This window comes from Macaca nemestrina, chromosome 12 (assembly GCF_043159975.1).
Source record: "Macaca nemestrina isolate mMacNem1 chromosome 12, mMacNem.hap1, whole genome shotgun sequence".
Lineage (NCBI taxonomy): Eukaryota > Metazoa > Chordata > Mammalia > Primates > Cercopithecidae > Macaca > Macaca nemestrina.
The window spans coordinates 24,806,728-24,824,751 of record NC_092136.1 but is presented as its reverse complement, the minus strand read 5'-3'; the positions used below and the strand labels follow the sequence as shown (position 1 = coordinate 24,824,751).

General features: G+C 38.8%; 1 protein-coding gene across 15 annotated transcripts in view; it reads right to left on the bottom strand.

Annotated features, from left to right (window-relative positions):
- LOC105471588 (leucine rich repeat containing 4C) overlaps positions 1-18,024 on the bottom strand; it is a 1,332,829-nt gene that overhangs the window by 613,313 nt on the left and 701,492 nt on the right. The window contains exon 6 of one of the 15 annotated variants that reach the window (XR_011610659.1): positions 7,090-7,888. The exons of the other annotated variants lie outside the window; for them this stretch is intronic. The gene's annotated coding sequence lies outside the window, so the exon portion shown is untranslated. Of the gene's footprint in view, positions 1-7,089; positions 7,889-18,024 lie in introns of those variants that run through there. 15 annotated transcript variants of the gene reach the window in all.

Genomic DNA, 18,024 nt, shown 5'->3' with positions numbered 1-18,024 from the left:
AGGCTCTAAAGGAATTTGCTCAATGCACAGGTATAATCATTACAAAGATTAGAGGACATTTAGGTCACCTGCCAATTATGTATTTCTAAGAGAAGCAAGAGTCTAAGTAAATTACATGTCAAAGAGCACCAAAAATAATATGTTACTGTATAAATGTATTAATAGGTTATTTAATTATTTAACTTATAAAAGATACAGAAACTTCTGGAATAAGCAAGCGCTCACAAAAGCATGCTGCTATTTGTAAATAAAAGGAGTTTTCTGAGTCAGTTGTAGGTATTAGTCAACATGGATACAGACATCTCTTATTTTCTTTTATTCCTATCAGGATAAGGAAACTGGGCACTGAGCAGTCACCGGACAGAGATAAAGAATATATTCACTTCCTACACTCTCATTTATTTTCTTTTCCTTGCTCTCAACTTTGCATTAATAAAGCATAGAAGGAAGAAGAAACCAGGACTAAAGATATTTGAATGCATCCTCCTTCTCAGATAAAACCTATAATTTTCTGAAATTTTCAGAAATGCATTACTTCTCTTTTGACGGCCCTTGCTGAAATTCACAGAAACCAACAAAAGAAATCATGAAGTCTCTAGCATGAATCATTTATTTGGACAAAATAGAGAAGCTATTTTAAAAAGGGCAGTAATTCCTTCTTGCTGTCAAAAGATAAAGGCTTACAATTTCCTGCTGAAATGTGTACAATACCTTGTAAATTGTGAACATGTAATCATCTTTTGAAAAAGAGGAGAAAAACACCAATTGGCAGCATTTTGCCATAGTAGTGAATGCATTACTGCAAACCATAAATATTTTTAATTCTAGTCTTTTAAGAGAAAACGACAAAGATCAATTGTTCACTACCAGATAATAGTGAAAGTCAACTAAAAAAGGGGGTTAAAGTTAGAAAAGTGACCATAAATAAATTACTACTTTTCCAAGTAAACTTTTACTACCGTTAGATCTTGGAGTCATAGTTAATGACTTTAATGTGAGGTCTGTAATATCCCGAAGAGGCACAGAATGAGAAATCCAGTTCCATCTGTCCTGAATATTACTGAGGAAAGCAAAGCTTCTTTTGGATGATGAAAATTCTACTACTGAGGATATACCGTGACTGGCTGCAGTAATTACAATGAACAAAATTATGTTTGTCTATGCAAACTGCCATGTTTTAATATTGCTCCCCATCCTCCCAGAGAAAATTATAAGGAACATTGGAGTAAGAAATTATATTTGTACATTGTCATTTGGGATCCATTATCACCCTTTAAACCACAATTATTGGTGCCAGTGGTGGAGCTTTATGGAGATTCTGTGGCCTTTAAAATATTTCCCCGACACATCGAAGACAATCCTATTCAAACTGGCTAGTGAAATTGTATTCAGATTACGGTCTGAATCAAAATTTCTTTCTGAAAACTATCCAACTTGCTGCCTTAAATTTAAAAAAAAAAATTTAATTTGATTTAATTTTGGAAATTCTTAGGCAAATTGGAAAGTGGGTAGTTTGGTGAATCTCCATCTCTAATATCAGCTGTGCCTTTTCTAGCGTCTGCCTTGCTTATCTCTCATCTATGATACTTAGGTTGGGACCCATTCTCCCTGGACTTTTGTTTATTTCCCCATCTCCCCTTCTTTGTCTTTAATCCCCATCTCCCATTAGTTGTAGAGCTATTTCATCTCCTAATTTCATGAAAGATCACACATATGAATTACAAAGCTCAGGCTCTCTTCATTCTTCTGGTTTTATAAAGATACCTCCATTTGGTCCCTTCAAACATAGGCATCTTTCTTTTATTTCATTTTTTACGAAACCCAGTTCAAACTATCAGAAAAGACTGGATTTCTATGGTTTTCCAAAACCGTCAAGGAGATCAAAGAATGACAAAATAAAACAGCTCAGGCCTGATTCCTATTGTATAGTCATCATTTATTTGAAAAATTAATAGACTTGATCTTTGCCATCAATTTCTTTAAGAGACATAAGTTCATAAAATGATAGTTAGCAGTACAAGAGTCTGCCTAAAGGACCAAGTGAATCATAGCGATTATATAAGCCAGGGGATTCAGACAAGCGACAGAAGACATGGCGCTGGGAGGTCAGGTACCAACTCATCTTCATCTTCCAGGTAGCTAAAATTTGTTCATGACCTTTGTTTAAGGTGAAGAAAGTGATAATCTTGTGTTAAGTTGATAGAGGTCTCGGAACAATATAGGATTAGACTCTTTCTATTCGCCCCCCTCAAAGAATCACTTTATCATTAAAGACATGCCTTCTGTTTAATTCACAGAATAAAATCTTTGTGATTTGTAGTATTGTGTCGGGAATTGGTGGGTTCTTGGTCTCACTGACTTCAAGAATGAAGCCACAGACCCTCGTGGTGACTGTTACAGTTTTTAAAGATGGTGTGTCTGGAGTTTGTTCCTTCAGACGTTCAGATGTGTCTGGAGCTTCTTCCTTCTGGTGGGTTCCTGGTCGCACTGTCAGGAGTGAAGCTGCAGACCTTCGTGGTGAGTGTTATAGCTCTTAAAGGCAGTGCATCTGGAGTTGTTCGTTATTCCTGGTGGGTTCGTGGGTTCGTGGGTTCGTGGTCTCGTTGGCTTCAGGAGTGAAGTTGCAGACCTTAGCGATGAGTGTTACAGCTCATGAAGGCAGCGCGTCTGGAGTTGTTCGTTGGTCCCAGTAGGTTCATGGTCTCCTTGGCTTCAGGAGTGAAGCTGCAGACCTTCATGGTGAGTGTTACAGCTCATAAAGGCAGTGTGGACCCAAAGAGTGAGCAGCAGCAAGATTTATTGCAAAGAGAGAAAGAACAAACCTTCCACACTGTGGCATGGGACCCCAGCAGGTTGTCGCTGTCTGGCTCAGACAGCCTGCTTTTATTCCCTCATCTGACCCCACCCACATCCTGCTGATTGGTCCATTTTACAGAGAGCTGATTGGTCTATTTTACAGAGAGCTGATTGGTCCATTTTGACAGAGTGCTGACTGATGCATTTACAATCCTTGAGCTAGACACAGAGTGCTAGACAGAAAAGTTCTCCAAGTCCCCACTAGGTTAGCCAGACACATAGCTAGATACAGAGTACCAATTGGTGTATTTACAAACCTTAAGCTAGACACAGAGTACTGATTGGTGTATTTACAAACCCTGAGCTAGACACAGTGCTGATTGGTGTGTTTACAATCCTTGCACTAGACAGAGTGCTAGAGGGAAAAGTTCTCCAAGTCCCCACTTGGTTAGCTAGACAGAGAATTAGCTAGATACAGAGTACCAATTGGTGTATTTACAAACGTTGAGCTAGACACAGAGTACTGATTGGTGTATTTACATACCCTGAGCTAGACACAGAGTACTGACTGGTGTATTTATGATCCTCTAGCTAGACAGAAAAGTTCTCCAAGTCCCTACCAGATTAGCTAGATACAGAGTGCTGACTGATGCACATACAATCCTTCAGCTAGATATAAGAGTTCTCCAAGTCCCCATCCGGCTCAGGAGCCCAGCTGGCTTCACTTAGTGGATCCTGCACCGGGGCTACAGGCAGAGTTGCCCACCAGTCCTGAGCCGCCCCTGAACTCCTTAACCCTTGGGCTGTTGATGGGACCGGGTGCCATGGAGCAGGGGGCAGTGCCCCTCCGGGAGGCTTGGTCTGCGCGGGATCCCAGCAGCAGGGGGGAAGCTCAGACATGGCAGGCTACAGGTTCTGAGCCCTGCCCCCTGGGGAGGCAGCTGAGGCTTGGCCAGAATTCGAGCACAGCACTGGTGGGCCGGCACTGCTGGGGGACCCGGTGTACCCTCTGCAGCTGCTGGCCGGGTTGCTAAGCCCCTCACTACTCTGGGCCCCCAGTGCCGGGGGGCGGCTCAGTGTGGAGCCCGCCCAGCCGGTACCCGCGCCAGCAGGAACTCGCACTGGCTGGAGAGCCTCGGGCAACGGCAGTTTCCGCCCCTACCTCTCCCTCCACACCTCCCCTCTAGCAGAGGGAGGCGGCTGCAGCCTCAGCCAGCCCAGAGAGGGGCTCCCACAGTGCCGTGACAGGCTGAAGGGCTCCTCAAGCACTGCCAGAGTGGACCCCGAGGCCCAGGAGGCACTGAGAGTGAGGGCTGCTAGCACATTTTCACCTCTCAGTATGATATATAGGTGCTATTCATGAGCAAAGAGCATAATCACATTTTCAGAGGTGAGATTTCAAATGATACAAGTGGGATTTATTTGGGCTTAAATTAAGTAATTTTTATCTGTAGCTCCTGTTGTCTGAAAGGGACCCTTGCCATGGGAGATGAGCCTATTAATTATAGGAAGAGAAGAATATAGTCCTCTAGAATGGGAATTCATTTCTGTCAATACTTACTATTAGTAAAGAAGCCACAGAATGCTGTCTTCCATAGAGAACTTTAGGGTATGATTCAGAAATTCATCTGAACATCATTCACTGAATCAATACTATGGACTGAATGCATGTATCCTTCCTAAATGTCTATATTAAAATCATGATCCCCAATGTGGGAGAATTTGAAGATAAGGCCTTTGGGAGGTAATTAGATCATGAGGCTAGAGCACTTTTGATGAAATTAGGGCCCTCATTAGAAGAAGCTTGAGAGAGCTTGTTTTCCATTTCTGCCCTCTGCCATGTGAGGATATGAGAAATAACACAGCCATCGCAAACTGGGAAGCGGATGCTTCACAGACAACAGATCTGCCATCACCTTGATCTGAGACCTTCCAGCCTCCAGAACTGTAAGAAATAAATGTTTGTTGTTTAAGCCATCCAGTCTATGGTAATTTGTTATAGCAGCTTGAACTAAGACAGTTGAGTTTCAAGAGCAGTTGATATTACCTAACTTTTGCCAAGTAATCAAACAGATTCATTTATTCTCATTTTCTTATTGTGGACACATAGGAAGCCTGGTTGGGCAGATACCCAATACTATTAGAGAAGATTGCTTCTGGTCATCAGCAATACAGGACAAGAAAACAAAGAAAGATGGAAACCATGATAACATTGTTCAAACTGAGTTCTCAGAGAATAGTGGAAGAAAGGAGGGAACCCTGGTTAGATTATGTGTTGTATTTATGCTTTTACATCCACAAAAATAATTACAGACAAATGTATTTAAAGATTGCTAGCAGTTCTATTTCTAGGAAGTGTGCACTTGTATGTATGTGTGGGGAGGGAGATATTTTTATTTATTAATTTTAATTTTGTTCATTTTGTACTATTTGGTAATTATAGACATATATTGCTTTTGAACATTAAAAAAAATAGTTTTTTAGACTTGGAATGGGAGTCATCTCTCGCTCTTCTCCTCTCCTCCCCAGAGCACTGCTGCACATGCACTGAAATATTAGAGGTCCCGCAGCTAAGCGCCTATTTGCCAGTTTTTACTCTTACGCTCCATCTACTGGACGACCACCTGAATTACACCAACAAAGGAAACTACACTGCTTCAAAATGCAATGCTGTGAAACCTGCAAAAATCTATGTACAACCAAGAAACCCACATGGAGCCTTGGGCCCCTGAAAGCACCCAGAAACAAAGACAATCACCTTACACAACATACACCACAGTCGAACACTCGAAGGAAGAAACTAAGAATAGAAAAACAAAAAGCCTTTCTGAATGACAAATTTAAAAAGAAAAAGAAACTCCACTTTCTTCAGATGAGAAGGGCTCAGTGCAAGAACTCTAGAAATTCAAAAAGTCAGAGTGTTTTACTACCTCCAAAGGATCCCACTAGCTCCCTAGCAATGGATCCTAACCATATGGAAATGACTGAAATGACACACAGAGAATTGAGAATCTTGATGGCAAGGAAGTGTAACAAGATCCAAAGAAAGTTGACATTCAATTTAGGGAAGCCAGAAAAATAATCCAAGATTTAAAAGATGGCATAGCTATATTAAGAAAGAACCCAAACTGAAATACTGGAATTTAAAAATTCACTACAGGAATTTCAAAATACAGTTGGAAGCCTTAACAACAGACGAGACCTAGCAGGGGAAAGAATTTTAGAGCTTAAAGACTAGTCCTTCAAATCAATCCAATCAGACAAAAATAAAGAAAAAATGAATTTGGAAATATGAGAAAAACCTCCAGGAAACATGGAATTATGTAAAGTGACCAAACCTATGACTCATTGGCATTTCCGAGGGAGAAGAAGAGAGAGTAACCAACTTCGAAAGCATATTTGAGGATATAATCCATAAAAATTTCCCAAATCTCACTAAAGAGGTCAACGGGTGAATACGAAGAATTCAGGTAACCCCTGCAGGATACTATACAAGACAATCATCCCCAAGACACATAGTCATCAGACTTTCTAAGATTAACGCAAAAAAAAAAAAAAAAAAAAATCTATAAGGCAGCTAGAGAAAGCATCATATCACCTATAAAGAAAACCCCATCAGGCTAACAGCAGATTTCTCAGCAGAAACCTCAGAAGTCTGAAGTGACTGGGGGCCTATTTTTAGCGTTCTTAGAGAAAAGAAATTTCAACCAAAAATTTTATATCCTGACAAACCAAGCCTGATAAGCAAAGGGGAAATAAAATCTTTTGCAGACAAACAATTGCTAACGAAATTTGTTACCACTAGACTGGTCTCATAAGAGACACTTAAGGGATTTCTAAATATGGAAAGGAGAAAATTACACCTCCTACCACAAAAACATACCTAAGTACATTATCCACAGACTCCATAAAGCAATTATACAATGGAGACTACAAAGCAACCAGCTAACACTACCATGACAGGAGAAAAATCCTCACATATCAATGTTAAGTGTGAATGCAAATAGTCTAAACACCCACTTAAAAGACGGGCGGATCACAAGGTCAGGAGATCGAGACCACAGTGAAACCCCGTCTCTACTAAAAATACAAAAAATTAGCCGGGCGCGGTGGCGGGCGCCTGTAGTCCCAGCTACTCAGGAGGCTGAGGCAGGAGAATGGCGGCAACCCGGGAGGCGGAGCTTGCAGTGAGCCGAGATCGGGCCACTGCACTCCAGCCTGGGCAACAGCGTGAGACTCCGTCTCAAAAAAAAAAAAAAAAAAAAAAAAAAAAAAAAAAAAAAAAAAAAAAGACAGAGAGTGGCAAATAGTGAGAGGTGCAGCTGGCTGGACTTCTGAGTCCTGTGAGGACTTGGAGAACTTTTCTGTCTAGCTAAAGGATTGTAAACACACCAATCAGTGCTCTGTGTCTAGCTAAAGGTTTGTAAACGCACCAATCAGCACTCTGTAAAAACGGAGCATTCAGCATTGTGTAAAATGGACCAATCAGTACTCTGTAAAATGGACCAATCAGCAGGATGTGGGCAGGGCCAAAGAAGTGAATAAAAGCTGGCCACCGGAGCCAGCACCAGCAACCTGCTCTGGTCCTTTCACCATGTGGAAGATTTGTTCTTTTGCTCTTCACAATAAATCTTGCTGCTGCTCACTCTTTGGGTCCCCACCACCTTTAAGAGCTGTAACACTCATTGCAAAGGTCTGCAGTTTCACTCCTGAAGTGAGCGAGACCACGAACCCACCGGGAGGAACAAACAACTGCATACGCACCACCTTTAAGAGCTGTAACACTGCGAAGGTCTGTGGCTTCACTCCTGAAGTCACCAAGACCATGAACCCACCAGAAGGAAAAACTCCGGACACATCTGAATATCTAAAGGAACAAACTCTGGACACACCATCTTTAAGAACTGTTACACTCACCGTGAGGGTCCACAGCTTCATTCTTGAAGTCAGTGAGACCAACAACCCACCGGAAGGAACCAATTCTGGACACGATAGGATTAAAAAACATGACTCAACCTTCTGCTGTCTTCGAGAGACCCATCTCACATGTAATGACACCCCACAGGCTCAAAGTAAAGAGATGGAGAAAGATCTATAATGCAAATGGAAAATTTTTAAAAAGCAAGGATTAGTATTCTTGTATCAGAAAAAACAGAAGTTAAATCAACAGTTAAAAAAAAAAAGACAAAGAAGGTCATTACATAATGATAAAGGGTTCAATTCAACAAGAAAGCTTAATTATCTAAATATATACACAACCAATATCAGAGCACTCAGACTTATAAAACAAGTAATTCTAGACCTACAAAAATACTTAAACAATAATAGTGATGTACTTCAAAACCCCACTGACAGCATTAGACAGATCATTGAGAAAGAAAACTATCAACAAGATTCTGGACCCAATTTGACACTTGACCAATTGGATCTAATAGACATTGGCAGAATATTACACCCAACAACCACAGAATATACATTATTCTCATTAGCACACAGAGCATACTCTAAGATCAAGCATGTGCTTGGTGAGAAAGCAAGTCTCAATAAATTAAAAAAATCAAAATTATAGCAAGCATACTATTGAACCAGAGTGAAATAAAAATAGAAATAAGTACAAAGAGGAACTCTCAAAACCACACAACTGCATGAAATCTAAACAACTTGCTCCTGAATGACATCTGCATGAACAACAAAATTAAAATAGAAATAAAAAAATATTGAAAATAAATGAAAACAGAAACACTACATACCAATATCTCTGGGATGTGACAAAGGTCATATTAAGAGGAAAGTTTATAACACCAAATACCTATATCAATGCCATAGAAAGATCTCAAATTAATAATCTTAACATCACACCTAAAGGTACTAGCTAGATAAACAAAAACTAACAAGACAGAAGTAAATAAACAAAATCAGATTAGATTTAACTGAAATTGAGACCCCCCAAAAATCACGCAAAGAACTAACAAAACAAAAATTGGTTTGAGAGGATAAACAAGATTGATAGACTGTTAGCTAGATTTACAAAGAAAAAAAAGAAGATACAAATAAACACAATCTAAAATTGGAACAATATAGAGAAGAGACTCAGTCTTGGCAGAAGAGGGATATGACAACCAAGACCCCATGAACCTCATATGTCCATGAAGATTCCTTCCCTTATCTCTTTACATTCTTGCCTCCATTAACAAGCTGACCCAAGTCATGCAGGAGAAAACTACCCTGTCTTAACTTAGGTGACTAGGCTAACTTCCTAATCATAAAGGAAGAGCCTAACCATTTATCTCCTCAAGTGATGCCTCTCAAGGTTGGTAGAGCAGGACTCTAGCATTCCTGATAAGAACCTGACCATCTTCCACATTTACTGAAGTGAGACTCTGGCATTCTCCATAAGAACTGAAGGCTGGGTGTGGTGGCTTACGCCGGTAATCCCAGCATTCTGGGAGGCCGAGGCAGGCGGATCACAAAGTCAGGAGATCAAGACCATCCTGGCTAACATGGTGAAATCCCGTCTCTACTAAAAATACAAAAAAAAAAAATTAGCTGGGCGTGGTGGCAGGCGCCTGTAGTCCCAGCTACTCAGGAGGCTGAGGTAGGAGAATGGCGTGAACCTGGGAGGTGGAGCTTGCAGTGAGGCAGCGAGCCGAGATTGCACCACTGCACTCCAGCCTGTGCGACAGAGCGAGACACTGTCTCAAAAAAAAAAAAAAAAAAAAAAAAAAAGAACCAATGAACTGGATAAGATCCAGTCAGCTGAAGACAAGGTGGACTCCAGCAATGATCTTTCACTGAGATTTTCTTCATAATAATCTCATTATAATACTAAAAATCATACCCTGGGTGGAGATTTAACATGGTAATGACACATAAAATACATAAAGAAACATGTTATCAAACTGCGTAGCTGCTCAAAGTTATCTGCCTGTACTTGCCTACATATCACTCCTTTTCTCATCTCAGCTTTTTAAAAATGAAGTAGCCAAGCCCTTCAGAAAGCTAGCATCAGGATCTCTTTCCTATGTGCTGCTCCCTTGGATTGCTTGAGCTGCAAGCCTATTAAATCTTGCCTGAGAAAAATTTCTGTTTGGCCTTATGTTAATTTCTACTTATGTGTGAGCCACAAACTCAGTCTGTGTTGCAGGAACAAAATGACAAAAGTGACATTACAACAAATCCTACAGAAATACAAAAGATCCTCAGAGGTTATTAGGAAAACTTCTACATCCACACAAACCAGAAAATATAGAGGAAATGGATAAATTCCTAGAAACACAAAATTTCCTAAAATTAAATCAGGAAGAAATTGAAATCCTGAAAAGACCAATAGTGAGTTCTGAAATTGAGTCAGTAATTTAAAAACCTACCAACCAAAAAAAAAATAAAAAAAAATAAAAAAAATTCCTGGATCATGTGGATTCATAGCCAAATTACAGGATATTATCCATGAGGATCACAGATGCAAAAGTTCTCAACAACTGCTAGCAAACTGAATCCAGGAGCACATCAAAATTTAATTTGCCACAATCAAGTAGCCTTCATGCCTGGGAAGCAAGATTGGTTCAACATAGAAAAAACATATGATCATTTCAATAGATACAGGAAAGCTTTCTGTAAAATCCAACATCCTTTCATGATTAAAAACCCTCAAGAAACTAAACATGGAAGGAACATATTTCTAAATAATAAGAGGCATCTTTGTCAAGGCCACAGCCAACATCATACTGAATGGGAAAAAGCTGGAAGCATTCCCCTTAAAAACTGGAAAAGACAAGGATGCCCACTCTCCATGCTCCTATTCAACATAGTACTGGAAATCCAAGCAAGAGCAATCAGACAAGAGAAAGAAATAAAAGTCATCCAAATAGGAAAAGAAAAGAAAGTCAAATTATCTTTCTTTAGTGATTATATGATTCTGTACTTTAAAAACCCTAAAAACTCTGCCAAGAGGCTCCTAGGCCTGATAAATAACTTAGGTAAAGTTTCAGTATACAAAATCAATATACAAATATCAGTAGCCTTTCTGTACATTAAAAATATTCAATCTGAGAGCCAAATAAAGAAAGCAATCCCATTTACAATAGCCACAAAAAAATTAACTAGAAATGTATCTAACCAAGAAGGAAAAACATCTCTACAAGGAGAACTAGAAAATACTGCTGAAATAAATCATAGTTGAGATTTGAGACATAATTGAGACTTGAGATCAAAGACAAAGGCATCACATTTGCCATACTTCAAACTACACTATAAGGCTCCAGTAACTAAAACAGCATGATATGGGTACAAAACTAGACACTTAGACCAATGGAACAGAATACAGAACCCAGAAATAAAGCCACATACCTACAACTAACTGATCTTCAAAAAAGTTGACAAAAATAAGCAATAGGGGAAGGAGTCCCTATTAATAAATTATACTGGGAAAACTGGCTAGCAATATGCAGAAGAAGGAAAAAGAACCCCTACTTTTCACCATATATAAAAATTAACTCAAGATGAATTAAATACTTAAATGTAAGACTTCAGACTATAAAAATCCTAGAAGAAAACCTAGGAAACACTCTTCAGAACATCAGCCTGAGCAAATAATTTATAACTAGGTCCTCAAAAACAAATGAAAGAAAAATTGGAGCCTAATTAAACTAAAGAGCTTCTGCACAGCAAAAGAAACTATCAACAGAGCAAACCGACAGCATATAAAATGGGAGAATATATTTACAAACTGTGCATTCAACAGAGGATTGATAACCAGAACCTGTAAGGCACTTAAAGCAATAAGAGAAAACATATAACCCTATTAAAAGCAGGCAAAGAACATGAACAGATACTTCTCAAAAGAAGACATACAAGGCTGGGTGAGATGACTCATGCCTGTAATCCCAGCATTTTAGGAAGATCAGGTGGGCGGATCACCTGAGGTCAGGAGTTTGAAACCAGCCTGACCAACATGGCAAAACCCTAACTCTACTAAAAATACAAAAATGAGCCAAGTGTGGTAAAAATGAGTTCCAGTTACTGGGGAGGCAGAGGCAGGATAATTGCTTGAACCCAGGAGGCAGAGGCTTCAGCGAGCCAAGATTGTGCCACTGCTCCCCAGCCTGGGTGACAGAGTGAGACTCACAGGAAGACAGAGTGAGACTCACAAGAAAAATAATCAACATCATGAATCATAAGTGAAATACAAATCAAAACCTCTATGAGGTACTATCTCTCAACAGTTAGCATGGCTATCATTAAAAACTCAAAAAATAACTGATGTCAGCAAAGTTGTGGAAAAAGAAATGGGAATACACTGTTGGTGGGAATATATATCAGTTCAGCCCCTGTAGAAAGCAATTTGGAGATTTCTCAAAGAATTAAAAATAGAACTCCTATTTGACCCAGAAACCCCATTACTGGGTATATGCCAAAAGAAAAGAAATCATTTTGGCCAGATGCGGTGGCTCAAGCCTGTAATCATAGCACTTTGGGAGGCCGAGGTGGGAGGATCACAAGGTCAGGAGACTGAGACCATCCTGGCTAACATGGTGAAACCCCGTATCTACTTAAACAACAACAACAAAATAGAAAAAATTAGCTGGACGTAGTGGTGGGTGCCTGTAGTCCCAGCTACTCAGAAGACTGAGGAAGGAGAATGGCGTGAACCAGGGAGGCGGAACTTGCAATGAGCCGAGATCGCACCACTGCAGTCTGGCCTGGGAGACAGAGCCAGACTCCCTCCCAAAAAAAAAAAAAAAAAAAATCATTTTATCAAAAAGACACAAGTACTTGTATGTTCATTGCTATACTATTCACAATAGCAAAGTCATGGAATAAACCTAGGTGCACATCAACAGTGGATTAGATAATAAAAATGTGCATATACACCATGGAATACTACACAACCATAAAAATGAATGAAATCTTGTCATTTTCAGCTATATGGATGCAGCTGGAGGTCATTATCCTAAATGAATTAACATAGAAGGAGAAAACCAAATATTGCATATTCCTAAACATGGGAACTAATTCTTGGGTACACATTAACAGAAAGATGGAAAAAATAGATCGTGGGGACCAAATAGAGGGAGGGAGGTAGGGAGGGGAAAGTACTGAAAAATTTTCTATTGAATATTATCTTCACTACCTGGGTGACAGAATCAATAGAAGCTTAAACCTTAGCATCGTGCAATATACCTGTGTAATAAAACTGCACATGTACCCCCTATATCTAAAATAAAAATTGAAATAAAAATATATAATAAATTATTGTAAAAACATGTGTTCAATTGGTTCCAAAATAATTATTGTTGGCATATTTTAGTCTAAATTAGTGTATTTTGATGCAAACTAGCACATGTTGCAATGTCTAATGCCACTATTAATATTTTACAGTCATTAAGCCAAAATAAAAGTACTGAGCACTATGGATGACACTGAAGAATCTAAATTGCTGACATCTGATGGCAAGACAGAAGTAACTCCTGTGGTATATTTTTATTCTTTCTCATTTTTCTTGTAAAAATATCTCAATTCAGACCCTTTTGACTCCTTTTCTGGACTACTACTCATCATGCCAGCTTCAGGTCCTGATATTGCCTGAACTCCATGGTTTCTGTTTATGATCTTGCCTTACACAGCATGATATGGAGGAAAGATCATTCCCAAAAACCTGTACTTAAAATCCTGTGTTCCAGTTCTCACCCAACATTTGCCTGATCTCTGATCAATGCCTAAGGACAGAGACATTCTTTCTTACATGTCATAACTTCCTCCACTCACACACTGAAAATTCATTGGTTTCACTTATGGACTTTAAAAATCTCACCTCCTCTGAGAATCCCTTCTAACCACATAATCTTTTTAGAATTATACCTTCATATAAGATCATTCATAGTAGATAAACCTATGTTTTTTTTTTATAATGGTGGAATCATATCATTTTTATACTTAATATTCTTCAACAAGTTCCTACTATACTGTGAAAACAAATGGCAAGTATAGACAGATGCTGAAAATAACTTCAAATATTAAGAAATTTGACCAACTAACTGTAGGACCTATGAATTCCTCAAAATAAAAGGTGTCTCAACCACTACATTTTTCCTGTTATTTAACCACATAGAGCCCCAAATATTATGCATACAAATAGTATCTTAGTATATTCCTCAATAAGATAGAAATGGGGAATATATTTCCATAGAGATATAGGTTTAAAGTTTTGAGGTAGAAGAGACCATGGAAGGCCTATAAACCAGCTTTCATCATATCCTAAATAAACTGAGACTTAAAGACAATAGATGACTTGAATAAATTCACCCAGAAAAATAATTTAAAATAGTGCAAGAACCCAGTTATCCTAATGTCTGGTCCAACACATCATCTCTTTTGTTTATCACAGAGGCTCAATCAGATTTTGTCATTTGACTTTGAACTTAATTATAACATTTGAAAGATAAAATTAATCTGACTGAGGCTATGAATTATTACAAACATTTGTGTTGCCTGTGGACAATTGAGTATTACCTTCATTCTGAGTGCCTTCATTTAGATTTGTCACAGCCTCCACCTAAAGTGAACCCCACCTTTTCTGCTTAATATCATGTTTACTTTTTACTTCCTGATAGTTTGGATCTGTGTCCCTGCCAAATCACATGTTGAAATGTGATCCCCCGTGTTGGCTGGAGGGCCTGCTGGGAGGTGTTTGTGTCAAGGGGGTGGATCTCTAATGATGTGATGAGATCTCTCATCTTGTGATAGTGAATGAGTTCTCGCGAGATTTGGTTGTTTAAACGTGTGTAGCAGGCCAGGCCTGATGGCTCACACCTGAAATCCCAGCACTTTGGGATGCCAAGGCAGGCGGATCACCAGGTCAGGAGATTGAGACCATCCTGGCTAACCTGGTGAAACCCCGTCTCTACTAAAGTACAAAAAATTAGCTGGGCGTGGTGGTGGGCCTCTGTAGTCCCAGCTACTCGGTAGGCTGAGGCAGGAGAATGGCGGAGGAACCCAGGAGGCAGAGCTTGCAGTGAGCTGAGATCGTGCCACTGTACTCCTGCCTGGGTGACAGAGCGAGACTCCGTCTCAAAAAATAAACAAATAAAATAAAATGAAATAAAAATAAATAAATAAATAAATTTTAAAAAGTGTGTGGCACTTCCTCCCTCCACCGCACCTTGCTCCTGCTCTGGCCATGTGACATGACTGCTCCAGCTTTACCTTCTGCCATAAGTAAATGCTCTCTAAGGTCTCCCAAGCAGATGCTGGTACCATGCTTGTACAGCCTGCTGAACCATGAGAGAATTAAATTTCTTTCCTTTATAAATTACCCAGTCTCAGGTATTCCTTTATAGCAATGCAAGAATGGCCTAGTACACTCCCATGATGACATTATTCTTTCTTTACCTCTTCACCTTCAAGGCATTTCTCTTTCATATACTTTACATGTGGAAAATGTATTGGTTCAAATTGAATACAAACAACAAAATCTCTGCCACTATAATGTGCTATGAACAGAACAGCCTTGGAAACTAAAAATCATAGACGTAATCAGAAACAGATCGGGAATAAAATGGCATCTCATTAGTGGGTCACAGTTAACAAAAGTAAACAGCTTCTTTTTTTTTTTAATTTATTAAATGAAAGGTGCTTCATTACTCTATGAATTGAGTCTTCTGACGACTACAACACAACACTAAATATTGTTAGTTGTTTGCATGGACCTTTTTTGAAAAGTTCTTCAAAAAATCAAGCAAACAATCTTCTATCCTAGGAACACCTCCTTTCATGGGAAGTAAAGTAGTAATATGCAAAAAGAAAAAATAAAGTTTAGGCTAGGCGCAGTGACTCACGCCTATAATCCCAGCACTTTGGGAGGCTGAGGCGGGTGGATCACGAGGTCAGGAGATCGAGACCATCCTGGCTAACATGGTGAAACCCCATCTCTACTAAAAATATAAAAATTAGCCGGGGTGTGGTGGGGGGTGCCCGTAGTCCCAACTACTCAGGAGGCTGAGGCAGGAGAATGGCGTCAACCCGGGAGGTGGAGCTTGCAGTGAGCCGAGATCTTGCCACTGCACTCCAGTCTGGGCGACTGAGCAAGACTCCATCTCAGAAAAAAAAAAAAAAAAAAAAAAAAAAAGAGTTTAAATGCTTATTTTCAACAGAAGTTTTTATAATTGCGTTTCTTCTGTTAATTATTTTGTAAAGTTCTTATAGTTAAACTCTGGGTAAAGGTCACCTAAGGTCAAAAATTTTGAACAGTTTGTGCAACCATTATCAGAAAAAAAAGTATGGCACTCACGTTGCCAACAGAAAAGAAATAATCTTCCAGCTAACTCAAATTGTAGCTTACTCAAGGAGGTACAATAATTGGATGAAAGCTCTCCCAAAAAAGTAAATATTGGCGTCCAAAATGCAAGCCTCTGCCAAAAATCTCAACGGTTAAGCCGTAATTTTCTTTCTGAATGATGGTCTCTCTAGTTCATTTTCTGGTATTTGCTTTTCTAATTCAGCATCTTTCTTCCAGAAGTTAAAGTGACACTAAGTGTAAATTCAAGCAGTTGTTATTGAGTTTACTCCTTTTACACGCTGAGCCAAGACTCCATGGGAGATTGCACATCCCTAAAAGGCATACTAGAAGAAAGAGATCACACATAATGAAGGAAATAGTCTGATATCTATTCTATGCATAGCCTCAGTCCACATCACGTCCATCACTATCACAATCATTACCTTCATTTTTATTATCACTTTCACTACGGTGACTTTGGAGCTTCAAAAACTACTTATTTATTCTCTTTAAAGTTAACAATATGAAAGTATAAAGTGCACATTAAAAACCCCAACTGCCAGGGTTGTTATGAATGCTAAATGAGGTATGCAAAGTACTTACTACTTTGTCCAGCTCTACTATCTTTATTTGTGGAATATTTTAACCATTTGTTGATCATTTATTAGGTTGAGACATTCTTAACCCATTTAACTCTCTTTACTATATGCTAAATACTTTGGTTTCTATTTTAAGGACAAGGACTCTAATATAACTACCTGGTCTAAGGATCCACACTTAGTAACTACCCACACAAAGGTTGGAATGTATGTCTGCCTGCCTCCAAAACCAGTTGTGAATATAGATTATTTTATTAAGGAGTATTTGCCATATACCTTTATAGTATCTGTAGAACTATAAAAACATATTTGTTAAATCTGTCAATTTTTTATGTTAAAAATTGATTTGGGATCCAGATTGAACCCACTTAGCCTGAACTTCAACCCAAAGAGATAATTGGGTTTAGATGATTTATTATGAGTTTCCTGAATCATATACTATCTCTTCTCATTCATGAGGCTAACAGTTAAAGATAAGACTCTTTTATCTCAGATAGAAAGTATGAAGCCCAGTCCTTTATGCCAGACTTTATGAATCTCAGTTCCAACATTAGGCATTGGCCTTGTCCACTAATGTAGTAGCAACCTTTTAAAATAGATCTGATTCTAATAGGGACTTAGTTACAGAAAAGTTACTATTTGGCCCCTTCAAATGTCTATTACTCATTCATTGTGACCCTAAGACCCCAAAATACATACAAAGTCATTCAATAAGTGGTAAAACCCAGTCTTCTTCGGGTTTACAAGGAACGACAGGATCCTTAAATTTTGAGAAAAGTAAGTCAGAATAGGTGGATTTGGAGACATACTGTTACCTGGGAAACGGGTACCATTATCACTTTAGGTAGTAAAAAGAGGCCCATGCTTTCCCTTATAATGATATTCCTAAAAATATTATTAGAACAGCAATTATGACTTTCAACTTGCAACTGACATTACAATTGTCAAAAAACTAAATGTTTTAAAATGAACTACAATGTAAAGGAAGTCAGATAATTGGTTAAAATATCCTAAAATCAATGCTTTTTAAAAAAATATATGGAGGTGAGTACAATAAAAGACAAATCAGAATTTATCTTAGAGTCTGAAGGGTTGGGAAGTCTACAATTATTAAACCCCCTGTAAGCCAAAAACAATCTATGGAGTTTGACAGTGACAATATTGTACAGAATTCTAAAAGACACTGAACTTTATTCCTAAATATATCTTTCAGAAACCGCTCAACTTGTTTATGGATATTTTTCCTTCTCTCTTCCCTCCTGCTCACCCTACCTAACCAAACCTGATCCAAAGACAATCAAAAAGAGTACACGTTCACCTAGTAAGGAAGAATACATACTTAACCACGAGCTACAC